Source organism: Scyliorhinus canicula, chromosome 7 (genome assembly GCF_902713615.1).
Source record: "Scyliorhinus canicula chromosome 7, sScyCan1.1, whole genome shotgun sequence".
NCBI lineage: Eukaryota > Metazoa > Chordata > Chondrichthyes > Carcharhiniformes > Scyliorhinidae > Scyliorhinus > Scyliorhinus canicula.
The window spans coordinates 23264470-23276246 of record NC_052152.1 but is presented as its reverse complement, the minus strand read 5'-3'; the positions used below and the strand labels follow the sequence as shown (position 1 = coordinate 23276246).

General features: G+C 52.7%; 1 pseudogene; it reads left to right on the top strand.

Annotated features, from left to right (window-relative positions):
* Window positions 1-11278: 11278 nt before the first annotated feature.
* On the top strand, window positions 11279-11744 carry LOC119968676 (annotated as a pseudogene).
* The last annotated feature ends 33 nt before the right edge of the window (window positions 11745-11777 follow it).

Below are 11777 nucleotides of genomic sequence, written 5' to 3'. Positions count from 1 at the left end.
TAGTGTCCAGGGATCTGCAGGTTAAATTACAGGGATAGGGCAAGGTGGACATGGGTAAAGTGCTCTTTCAAAGGGTCGGTGGAGACACAAAGGGCCAAATGGCCTCTTTCTGCACTGTGATTCAATGATAAGCAGCTAAGCAGTAGGAATAGCGAAAAACAAGATTATAGCTACAGCTACATTTTTTTAAATAATATTTTACGGAGGTATTTGAATTTTTTTATAACAGCAACATAAACAATGACATCAACATGGTAAAATAAACATTTCCCAACCCCCCAGCCCAATCTTCACACACCTCAACCATACAACAACAATTCCCCCCCCCCCCCCCCCCCCCCCTTTGGAATATTACATCTGGAATTTCTTGGAATTTTCCCCGAGAAAGTCGACGAACTGTTGCCACCTCCGGGTGAACCCTAACATTGATCCTCTTAAGGCGAACTTATTTTCTCGAGACTGAGAAACCCAGCCATGTCACTAACCCAGGTCTCTACATTCGGGGGCTTCAAGTCCCTCCACATTAACAAGATCCGTCTCCGGGCTACCAGGGAGGCAAAGGCCAAGACGCCGGCCTCTTTCACCCCCTGAACTCCCGGATCTCCCAATACTCCAAAGATCGCTACCTCCGGACTCGGCACCACCAATGTTTATAGCACCGTGGACATTGCCTTCACAAAATCCTGCCAAAACCTTCTGAGCTTCAGGCATGCCCAAAACATGTGGACATGATTTGCTGGGCTCCCCACGCACCTCGCACACCTATCCTCTACTCCAAAGAACTTACTCATCCTAGCCGCTGTCATGTGTGCCCGGTGGACTACCTTTAATTAGCCTGGCACATGATGGGGAGGTATTAACCCTGCTTAGGGTATCCACCCATAGACCCGTCCCTATCTCTCATCCTAGCTCGTCCTCCCACTTGCCCTTAGACTCCTCCACCAGAGTTTCCTCCGCCTACGAAAGCTCCTGGGAAATATCCAATACCTTCCCCTCCCCCACCCAGGTACTGGAAACTACTCTATCCTGTATCCCCCGTGGCGGCAGCAGTGGAAAGGCCGGCACCTGCAAATACCTAAAACCATTGCCTGCTGGCAACTTAAATTTATCCTCCAAAGCTTTCAGACTGGGAGGCGGTGTGCCAACTGAGACGAGCAAGGGGGGCAGTTTATGAACATGGAGATAAGAGGTACGTTAGCAGGTCAGTGATGCGACCATCAATTCACTCGGAGACTCGAGTCGAAGTAAACAGTGGTTTTAATCAGCTTACAACTTTGCCTGCCTGCGACCGGTACATTACTGAAGACTATCCCGCAGGTCAGCTGCTCTTATACTTCCTATAAGGGGCAGAGCCATGAGCAGTGACCGTACATGCTCCACATCTCCCCCTGTGGGTGAAGCCACACAGTGGCCCGTAGATGGAGCCCACAGGGTTAATAGCATGGCATAATGCAACACAGTATACTGGTGAATTAATAGTACTTATACATTCACTACATTCACCCCCTGTAAAAGAACTTAAGTCTGGCGGGGGTGACGGGCAGGGTATAGTGTGTGGGGTACATTAGAGGTAGCGGTGGAGGAGCCTGCGGGCACCAGGTCTTGGAGGGAAACGGTATCCTGCCGGCCGTCGGGGTGTTCGATGTATGCATAGTGTGGGTTCAAGTGCAGGAGCTGGACCCTCTCTACCAGGGAGTTAGGGTTAGATTTGGTAAATCCTGGTTACAGCTTTGACCTCCTCGGTGGAGAAGGGCAAGTTGCGGGCCTTGATGTAATGGGCGAGCCGGGTGACCCTCGGGTCGCAGAGGTCGTCGTGGATAGCCTGTAGTCGGTTGTCTTGCGCGCTGGCGCATGTGCCGCGGGCAGGGCATCTGGGGGCTCGTTGAGCTTCCCAGAACGATATACTTGATGCGCGATCAATAACCACAGAAACGAAGGAGTAGTCCAAATTGAAGGCTTTAATCTACAAGATGTTTCCCCAGCAGCTTGAGTACAGAAAGAACGATGGCTGCTTGGGAACACGGGTTCTTATTCTCCACCTCATTGGGCGGAGCTACCTTCGTCTTGACCAATGAGAAAGCAACACATGGGCCAATGAGCAGCGAGCCTTCTCCACCAGTAGAAGCTCACACTCCTAGGTACCGTAGTACCTCTAGTCATACTACCACAATACTATATCGTAATTATAGGTGGGAGTTCGATCCTCCACCTCAAGATCTTATCATTTTTGATCTTGCCCCCGCTGCGAATTATCAAACATGAAGGCAACCGATCTTTGGTCAGTGATGAGGGTAAACCTCCTACCAGTGAGGTAGTGCCTCCAGTGCCGCACGGCTTCCACGATGGCTTGAGCTTCTTTTTCGACAGAGGAGTGTCGAAGTTCGGAGGTGGAGAAGGTGTGTGAAGAAAACGCTACCGGCCTGCCTGCTTGGTTAAGGATGGCGGTGAGAGCGACCTCTGATGCGTCGCTCTCCACCTGGAAAGGGACAGACTCATCCACCGCACTCATGGTGGCTTTGGCAATGTCCGCCTTGAAGGCCTGGCGAGCCTCGGCTGACAGTGGGAAAAGGGTGGCCTTAAATAGTGGGCGGGCTTTGTCCGCATACTGGTGGACCCACTGGGCGTAATAGGAAAAAAATCCAAGGCACCTCTTGAGGGCCTTGGGACAGTGAGGGAGAGGGAGTTGTAGGAGGGGGCGCATACGGTCAGGGTCGGGCCCTAGGACTCCGTTTTCTACCATGTAGCCGAGGATGGCTAGCCTGGTAGTGCGGAAAACGTATTTCTCCTTGTTGTAAGTGAGGTTAAGGTTTTGGGCGGTTTGGAGAAATCGATGGAGTTTGGCGTCGTGGTCCTGCTGATCATGGCCGCAGATGGTGACGTTGTCCAAGTACGGAAACGAGGCCCGCAGCTCGTACTGGTCCACCATTAGGTCCATCGCTCGTTGGAACACCGAAACCCCGTTCGTGACGCCAAAGGGGACCCGGAGGAAATGAAAAAGTCGGCCGTCTGCCTCAAACGACGTGTAGTGGCGGTCCTCCAGGCAGATTGGGAGCTGGTGGTATGCAGACTTCAGATCCACCATGGAGAACACACCGTAGTGCGCGATCTGATTTACCATGTCTGCAATCTGGGAAGGGATCAAGGTGCGTAAACCGGTTAATGGTCTGGCTGTAATCAACCACCATCCGGAACTTTTCCCCGGTCTTGACGACCACCACCTGAGCTCTCCAGGGGCTATTGCTGGCTTCTATGACTCCTTCCCGCAAGAGACGCCGGAACTCGGACCTAATAAATGCCCTGTCCTGCAGACTATACCTCCTGCTTCGAGTGGCTACTGGCTTGCAGTCCACGGTGAGGTTAACAAAGAGGGGAGGGGGGTCGATGTTTAGGGTTGCGAGGCTGCATATGGTGAGCAGGGGCAGTGGTCCGCCAAAACCTAGAGTTAGGCTCCTGAGATTGCACTGGGAATCGAGTCCTAAGAGGAGAGGGGCGCAGTGGTCTGGGAGCACGTACAAATGAAAATTAGTATACTCGGCCCCCTGTATCGTTAAGGTTGCAGTAGTGCACCCTTGGATTTGAACTGAGTGCGACCCAGAGGCGAGGGAGATTGTTTGTTGCGTCGGGAATATCGGGACAGCGTCTTACCAGATCCGGGTGGACAAAGCTCCCGGTGCTCCCGGAGTCGAACAGGCAAGGTGTCTCGTATCCGTTAACCCAGACGGCCATCATGGAGCTCTTGAGGTGTTTGGGTCTTGACTGGTCCAAGGTGACTGCACTGAGTTGAGGGTAGTCGGCGGCATCGTCGGCGCTGGGGCGGCCCCGCGATGACTGTCCATGCCGGTCGTATGCATCGAGCGGTGTAGCAGGCGATGGCCAAGATGGCGGCCCCATTGATCACACGTGGCTGGCCGTGTGGGGGAGGATTGCCAAGATGGTGGTCCCCGTGAGTCGCACGTGTTGTGCAGAGTCGGGGTCGGCAGACACACTGCCACATTATGGGGTCTGTGGGCCTGAGAGTCGGTGGATCGAGTTTGTGTGTTCGAGTTCGAGTGTTTAGGCTTGGCCAGGCAGACCTTTGCGAAGTGTCCTTTTCGTCCGCAGCTGCTGCAGTTTGCGTTGCGGGCCAGGCATTGTTGCTGGGGGTGTTGGGGCTGGCCGCAAAAATGTCAAGATAGCCCCCCGTGGTGGGCAGGTGGCCGCGCGGCGCAGGCCTGGTGTATTCTCTGGTCGGGGGCCCACGAGGGGGTCCCGTGATGGGCTGGGAACGCAGTGAGACTCTGAAAAGCGACCTCCAGTGAGGTTGCCAGTTTTACCGTGTCCTCCAGGTCCTGGGCCCCTTTTCCGAGCAGGCGCTGCCTCACATAGTTCGATCGGAACCCCGCAACGTAAACTTCTCAGACGGCGAGTTCCATGTGCTGAGTGGCTGTAATGGCCTGATAGTTACAGTCACACGCGAGGGCTTTGAGGTCGCGCAGATAGTCATCTAGCAACTCCCCGGGGCGCTGGCAGCGAGTAGTGAAGATATGTCGCGCGTAGATTTCATTCACAGGCTGCACATAGATGCGTTCGAGTGTCGCCAGGGCCTCAGTATAGGAGGTGGCTTCGTTGAGTTGGGCAGAAATACGATGGCTCACCCATGCGTGGAGAAGACTCAATTTCTGTTCGTCCCTGACGGATTATGTCGACGACGCGGCCAGTAGGCCTTGAAACACCGAAACCAATGTGAAAAAATTTATTTTGCCTCCTGTGGATCGAGTTCCAGTCTGTCAGGTTTGAGGGCTGACTCCATGGTAGTTCTCTAAGCTGATTAAATTGATGCAACCATCAATTCACTCGGAAACTCGAGTCGAAGTAAACAGTGGTTTTAATCAGCTTACAACTTTGCCTGCCTGCGACCGGTACATTACTGAAGACTATCCCGCAGGTCAGCTGCTCTTATACTTCCTATAAGGGGCAGAGCCATGAGCGGAGCCCGTACATGCTCCACATCTCCCCCTGTGGGTGAAGCCACACAGTGGCCCGTAGATGGAGCCCACAGGGTTAATAGCATGGCATAATGCAACACAGTATACTGGTGAATTAATAGTACTTATACATTCACCACAGTCAGCTCCGGAGGGAAGCAGCGGCAAGAGAAATTGTGCAGGTGAGGGAAGTTGGTGGTAGCTCCGGATATGATTAACACGGTTTTTGAGGAATTTTATGAGAGGTTGTACAGGTCAGAGCCACCCGGGGGAGACCGTGAGATGCTGAAATTTCTAGATGGGTTGGAGTACCTGAGGTTAGGGGAGGGGGACAGGGCTACATTAGAAGGAGCAATAGTGGAGCAGGAGATAAAGGATGCGATTGGGAGGATGCAGTCGGGGAAGGTGGCAGGGCCGGATGGGTTTTCGGTGCAATATTATTAAAAATTCAAGGATAAGCTGGTACCCCTGATGGTGGGGATGTTTGAAGAGGCGATAGGGAAGGGGGTGTTGCCACAAACCTTGGGGCAGGCATCGATTTCCGTGTTGCTAAAAAAATACGGATCCAACGGAGTGTGGGCCGTATAGGCCCATATCACTTCTGAATGTGGATGCAAACGTATTGGCAAAGGTACTGGCGGGTAGGCTGGAGGAGTGCCTTCTGAAGGTGATAGGTGAAGATCAGACGGGGTTCATGAGAGGGAGGCAGCTCTTTTCAAACATTAGACGGGTATTGAATATTGTTATGGCACCAGCAGAGGGGAAGGAAGCAGAGGTGGTTGTGGCATTGGACGCTGAGAAGGCTTTCGACCGGGTAGAATGGGGTACTTGTTGGCATTCTGGAGCGGTTTGGGATTGGCCCATGATTTGTGAACTGGGTAAAGCTACTATATAAGGAGCTGAGGGCGAGTGTCCGCACAAACAACATCAGCTCAAGATATTTTTCTCTCCACAGTGGGACTAGGCAGGGATGTCCTATGTCCCCCCTGCTGTTTGCACTCGCGATTGAGCCGTTGGCCATCGCATTAAGAAGTTCGGAGGTATGGAAAGGAATAGTGCGGGAGGGGATAGAGAATAGGGTGTCCTTGTATGCCGATGACTTGCCGTTATACGTGTCGGAACCGAGTGTGTCGATAGGGGGAATATTGGAGCTGCTTCGAGTGTTTGGGTCTTTCTCGGGATACAAACTAAATCTCGACAAGAGTCAGTATTTTGTGGTGTCTCGGCCAGGGGTGGGGGCAGGGGTGAGGTCGGTTTGCAGGATTGAAGGAGCTAGAAGCGGAGTATGGGCTGGAGCAGGGGGAAATGTTTCGATACATGCAGGTTCGAGATTTTGCCAGAAAGGAGATACAGAACTTCCCAGAGGAGCCGGCCTCCACATTGCTGGAGGAGGTGCTGACGGCAGGGGGACTGGAGAAGGGGGTAGTGTCAGTGGTTTACGGAGCTATTTTGGAAGAGGAGAAGGCACCACTGGTAGGGATCAGAGCAAAGTGGGAGGAAGAGTTGGGAGAGGATATGGAGGAGGGGGTCTGGTGTGAGGTGCCCCGGAGAGTGAATGCCTCCACCTCGTGCACGAGGTTGGGGTTGATACAGCTGAAGGTGGTATACAGAGCACACCTCACGAGGGCGAGGATGAGCCAATTCTTTGAAGGAGTAGAAGATGTGTGTGAACGTTGCGGAGGGGGGTGGGGGGGGGCGGGGGGGGGGGGGGGGGGGGGGGGGTTGCTAGTCACGTTCATATGTTTTGGTCCTGTCCAAAGCTCGAGGATTACTGGAAGGAGGTTTTTGTGAGTAATTTCTAAAGTGGTGCACGTGAAACTGGACCCAGAACCCCGGGTGGCCATATTCAGGGTGGTGGATCAGCCAGGGTTGGAAACGGGTGTGGAGGCAAATGGTGTAGCCTTCGCCTCGGATCCTGATGGGATGGAGGGCAGCTTATCCACCCCGTGCCCTGGCATGGCGGGGGGGGGGGGGGGGGGGGGGGGGGGGGGGGGTGGGGGGGTGGGGAAGGGGGGTGTGCTTGTTGGAATTCTTAACTCTTGAGAACATAGAACATAGAACATAGAACAGTACAGCACAGAACAGGCCCTTCGGCCCTCGATGTTGTGCCGAACAATGATCACCCCACTTAAACCCACGTAACCCGTATACCCGTAACCCAACAATCCCCCCATTAACCTTACACTACGGGCATTTAGCATGGCCAATCCAACCTAACCCGCACATCTTTGGACTGTGGGAGGAAACCGGAGCACCCGGAGGAAACCCACGCGCACACGGGGAGGACGTGCAGACTCCACACAGACAGTGACCCAGCCGGGAATCGAACCTGGGACCCTGGAGCTGTGAAGCATTGATGCTAACCACCATGCTACCGTGAGGCCCCTAGAAGGTTAAGTTTGAACTGAGGGGAAGGATGGAGGGGTTCTACAATTCATGGGCATTATTCATCATGCACTTTCAAGAACTGGATAACATCGAACATTAGTTGGGAGGGGTGGGTGGGAAGGTTGGGGGTGGGGGGTGTGTTGATGGTGACTATGGGTGATTCCTGATTCCTTTTTGTTATTTGTTTATGTGAACATGCGGGCTAATGTTTGGGGTTTGGTTGGAGGCTGGGATCGTTGTTATTGATATGGGGATTGACATATTTGTTACTGATTATCGTTTATTGTTGGTGAGTGTAAATTTGGGAGAAAATGTGAAAATGGAGGAGAATAAAGAAATATTTAACAGCTTTCAAACTGGGAAAGCTACTGTCTATAAATAGATCCCCCATCCTTCCAATTCCTTCCCTCTGCCAACTCCAGAACCCGCCATCCAGCCTACCTGGTACAAACCTGTGGTTATTATAAATCGGGGTCCAAATCAATGCTCCCTCCACTCTCTTATATCTCCTCCATTGCCCCCAGACCCTCAAGAGCCGCCACCACCACAGGAATTGTGGAGTATCGGGCCGGCGAGAACAGAAGAGGTTCCGTTATCAGTGCTCCCAAACTGGTGTCTTTGCATGACGCCGCCTCCATCCGCTCCCATTGCCGACCCCTCCCCCATTACCCACTTCCTAATCATGGCTACATTAGCCGCCCAGTAGTAATTGCAGAAGTTCGGCAGCGCCAACCCACCCTCCCCCGACTGCGCTCCTGCAACACTTTCTTCACTCTCGGGGTTTTACCCGTCCACGCAAAGCCCAAAATAACCTTATTCACCCGCTTGAAAAAGGCCTTAGGGATGAAGATGGGGAGGCACTGAAAGACAATCAGAAATCTGGGGAGGACCGTCATTTTCACGGTCTGTACCCTCCCTGCCTGTGATAGCGGGAGAATGTCCCATCTCTTAAAGTACCCTTCCATTTGTTTTACCAACTGGGAGGGGTTTAATTTGTGCAGTACCTGCCATTCTTGTGCCACCTGGATTTCCAGATATTGAAAGCTCTTCCCTACCATTCTAAGCGGCAGCTCTCCCAGTCTCTTCTCCTGCCCTCTTGCCTGGATCGCAAACATCTCACTTTTCCCCATGTTCACTTTATATCCCGAAAAATTGCCAAATTCCCCCAAGGTTAGCATTACTTCTTCCATCCCCTCCAACGGGTCTGAAATGTACAAGAGCAGATCATCTGCGTAGAGCGAGACCCGGTGCTCCACCCCCCACGGACCAGCCCTTTCCAGTTCCTAGAGCCTCTTATCACCATGGCCAATGGCTTTATGGCCAGAGCAAACGGTAACGGGGAGAGGGGGCACCCTTGCCTCACCCATCGGTGTAGTTCAAAATACCCCGACCTCAGCCAGTTTGTACGCACACTTGCTACTGGTGCCTGATAGAGCAACCGTACGCAGTCAATGAAGCCCTCACCAAACCCAAACCTTCCCAGCGCCTCCCACAGGTAATTCCACTCCACCCGATCAAAAGCCTTCTCTGCATCCATCGCTACCACCACCTCCACCTCCTCTCCTTCTGAGGGAATCATAATAACATTGAGAAGCCTTCGAACATTGGCCTTGAGTTGCCTGCCCTGAACAAATCCCGTCTAGTCTTCCCCTATCACCCCCGGGACACAGTCCTCTATCCTTGTGGCCAGCATCTTAGCCAGCAGTTTGGCATCCACATTCAGTAGAGAAATCAGCCTGTATGATCCGCATTGCTCTGGATCCTTCTCCCGTTTCAGGATCAATGAAATTGAGGCCTGCGACATTGTTGGGGGGAGGACTCCTTTCTCTCTTGCTTCGTTAAATGTCCTCACCAGCAGTGAGCTCAATATATCTGAAAACTTCTTATAGAATTCCACCGGGTAGCCGTCAGGCCCCGGGGCCTTGCCCGACTGCATGCCCTCCAGCCCCTTGATTATTTCCTCAATCTCAATTGGGGCTCCCAGATGCTCCACCAGGTCCTCCTCCATCCTTGGGAACCTCAACTGATCCAAAAACTGCCTCATCCCCTCCACCCCAGCCGGCGGTTCCAACTCATATAATTTACTATAAAAGTCCTTAAATACCTCGTTAACCCCCGCTGGGTCCAGGACAATTTACCGTCTCTACTCTTGACTTTACCTATCCCCTCTCTTTTCCTGAGCTGGTGCGCCAACATTCTGCTTGCCTTTTCCCCGTACTCATAGATCTCTCTCCCCCCCCCCCCCCCCCCCCCCCCCCCCCTCCCCCCCTCCTGGATCGCTCTCCCATGGGTTTCCTGATTCTGAACCACTTGATCAATCAAAGCCTTAGTCGGGTCCAGCATATCCTTCTTCAGCTTGGCGAAGCAATCCTTCAAAAACTTCACCAGCTGCTCCGTCGAACACTGAGTCATCTCCCCGCGGCCCTGCTGCTCTGCAATGCTGTCCCGTGTTACCAGCTCTGCTTGCGTCTCCCTTATAGGACATTGTCGTCTCACACAGCCACTTCTGGTCTAATTCTCCATACACCGGAGGGGGATTTCTCCTCACTGTCTCGCTCTTCACCGATTTATCCCATAAAATCCGGGGAAAAATGGGGGTAAAAGGTGCAAATGTCCGTTACAGGCGGGAGCTATCAAATGTGTGACCTACTCCACCATGGCCGCCACCAGACGTCTCGCTATAGCTATGTTTTCAACAGTCCACTCAAACTGGTGAGGTAGATAGAGGCAGGGGGGTTTAGGAACTGCTTTCACATCACCCCCCTATCCCCCCACATGTTCACTGACCTACATTTATGTTTCTGATCCAACAGCACAAATTTCCATCTAAGTTTTTAAACCTCCCCATGGCCTCCTCCTTCCATATATCAGGAACCTTCTTCAGCCAACAATTCTCAGAGATTTCTGCCTCCTTCCATTTCTGGACAACACTGTGGCTCAATGGTTAGCACTGCTGCCTCACAGCATCAGGGACCCGGGTTCAATTCCGGCCTTGGGTGACTGTCTGTGTGGAGTTTGTACATTTTCCCCGTGACTGCATGGGATTGCTTCGGATGCTCCAGTTTTCTCCCACAATCCAAAGATGCACAGGTTAGGTGAACTGGCCATGTTAAATGGCCCCTTAATGGCCACAATAAAATGGTCAGGTGGGTTATGGGATACAGTGAGGTCATGGACTTAGGTGGGGTGCTCTTTCAGAGGGTCAGTGCATACTCGATGGGCCAAATGGCCTCCTTCTGCACTGTAGTGATTCTATGATCTCTGATGGACTCCAATTTCCTTTGCTCCACAATTGGTAGCTCTGCCTCCAGCTGCCTGGACCCCAGGTTCTGGAATTCCTTCGCTAAACCTCTGCCATGAAGGCACACCTAAATGCAGTCATTTTCAAATTCAGGGTCATAAGGGGTGGTTGCGGGAGGGTTGCGGGGCCATTAAATGCAGCGTTCCCGATCATGGGAAGAAGTGCTCAACGGCTTTGACCTCTTTCAGAATGCCGGCCATCCCGCGCATGCCTGTCCCTTCAGCAGTGTGCAGGCCTAGAACCCAATAGGGCAGACCACCTCCTCCTGATGTCAGCGCACAGACCCAGGAGCAGATCTTTTCAAAAGATCGATGGAATTTTGCGACCAGAGGCAGCAGGTAGCAGGTCACGTGCCCCAATCACTGACGTCACGTGGTCTGGGCATGGGAGAGACTCATCCATTTTGAGCTGCCAGCAAGGAAGTAAGCAACAGGACTGAAGAATTGAAAATGGATCATTTCATAATAAGGAAGAGAGGGCCAGCAATAAAGACAGGACAGGATCTCACAACTAAATCTGCTGGATACAGCTGCTCAGGTGAATCCACAGCAGGACAGAGCAGTGGTGGTTGTAGTGATATCACGGTTGTGTTGTAATGACTCAAGTGCGCAGCAAGCCCGCCACCATGTCTGAAGAAGGTAAGTTGTTTGTCGGCGGCCTCAACTTTGACGAGCAGGACCTGGAAGATGTTTTCTCCAAGTACGGGCAGATCACTGAGGTGAGAGTGATTAAAGACAAAGACACCATGGCGTCCAGTGATTTCGGCTTCATCACTTTTGAAAACCCCTGCAGGCGATGAACGGAAAATCCCTGGACGGGCAGCAGATCCAGGTGGGCCACGCCGAGAAAAAGTCGGGCGGTGGCCGTGGGTACAGTGGAAGCCGAGGTGACAGCGGTGGCTACAGTATCCACAGAAGAGGAGGAGGCAGCTACGGGGTCGCAACAGGAGCGACGGCTATAGCGGCAGAGGCCGGTATGATATGGGAGACCGGGAAAGCTATTCGGGTGGGTACAAGAGCCAAGGTGGACATTATTACAGTGGTGGTGGTGGTAGTAGTTATGGACGCCGCTCATACAGGAACTATGACTGATCAAACGCATTTCTGCCAGATTCAGGATCAATC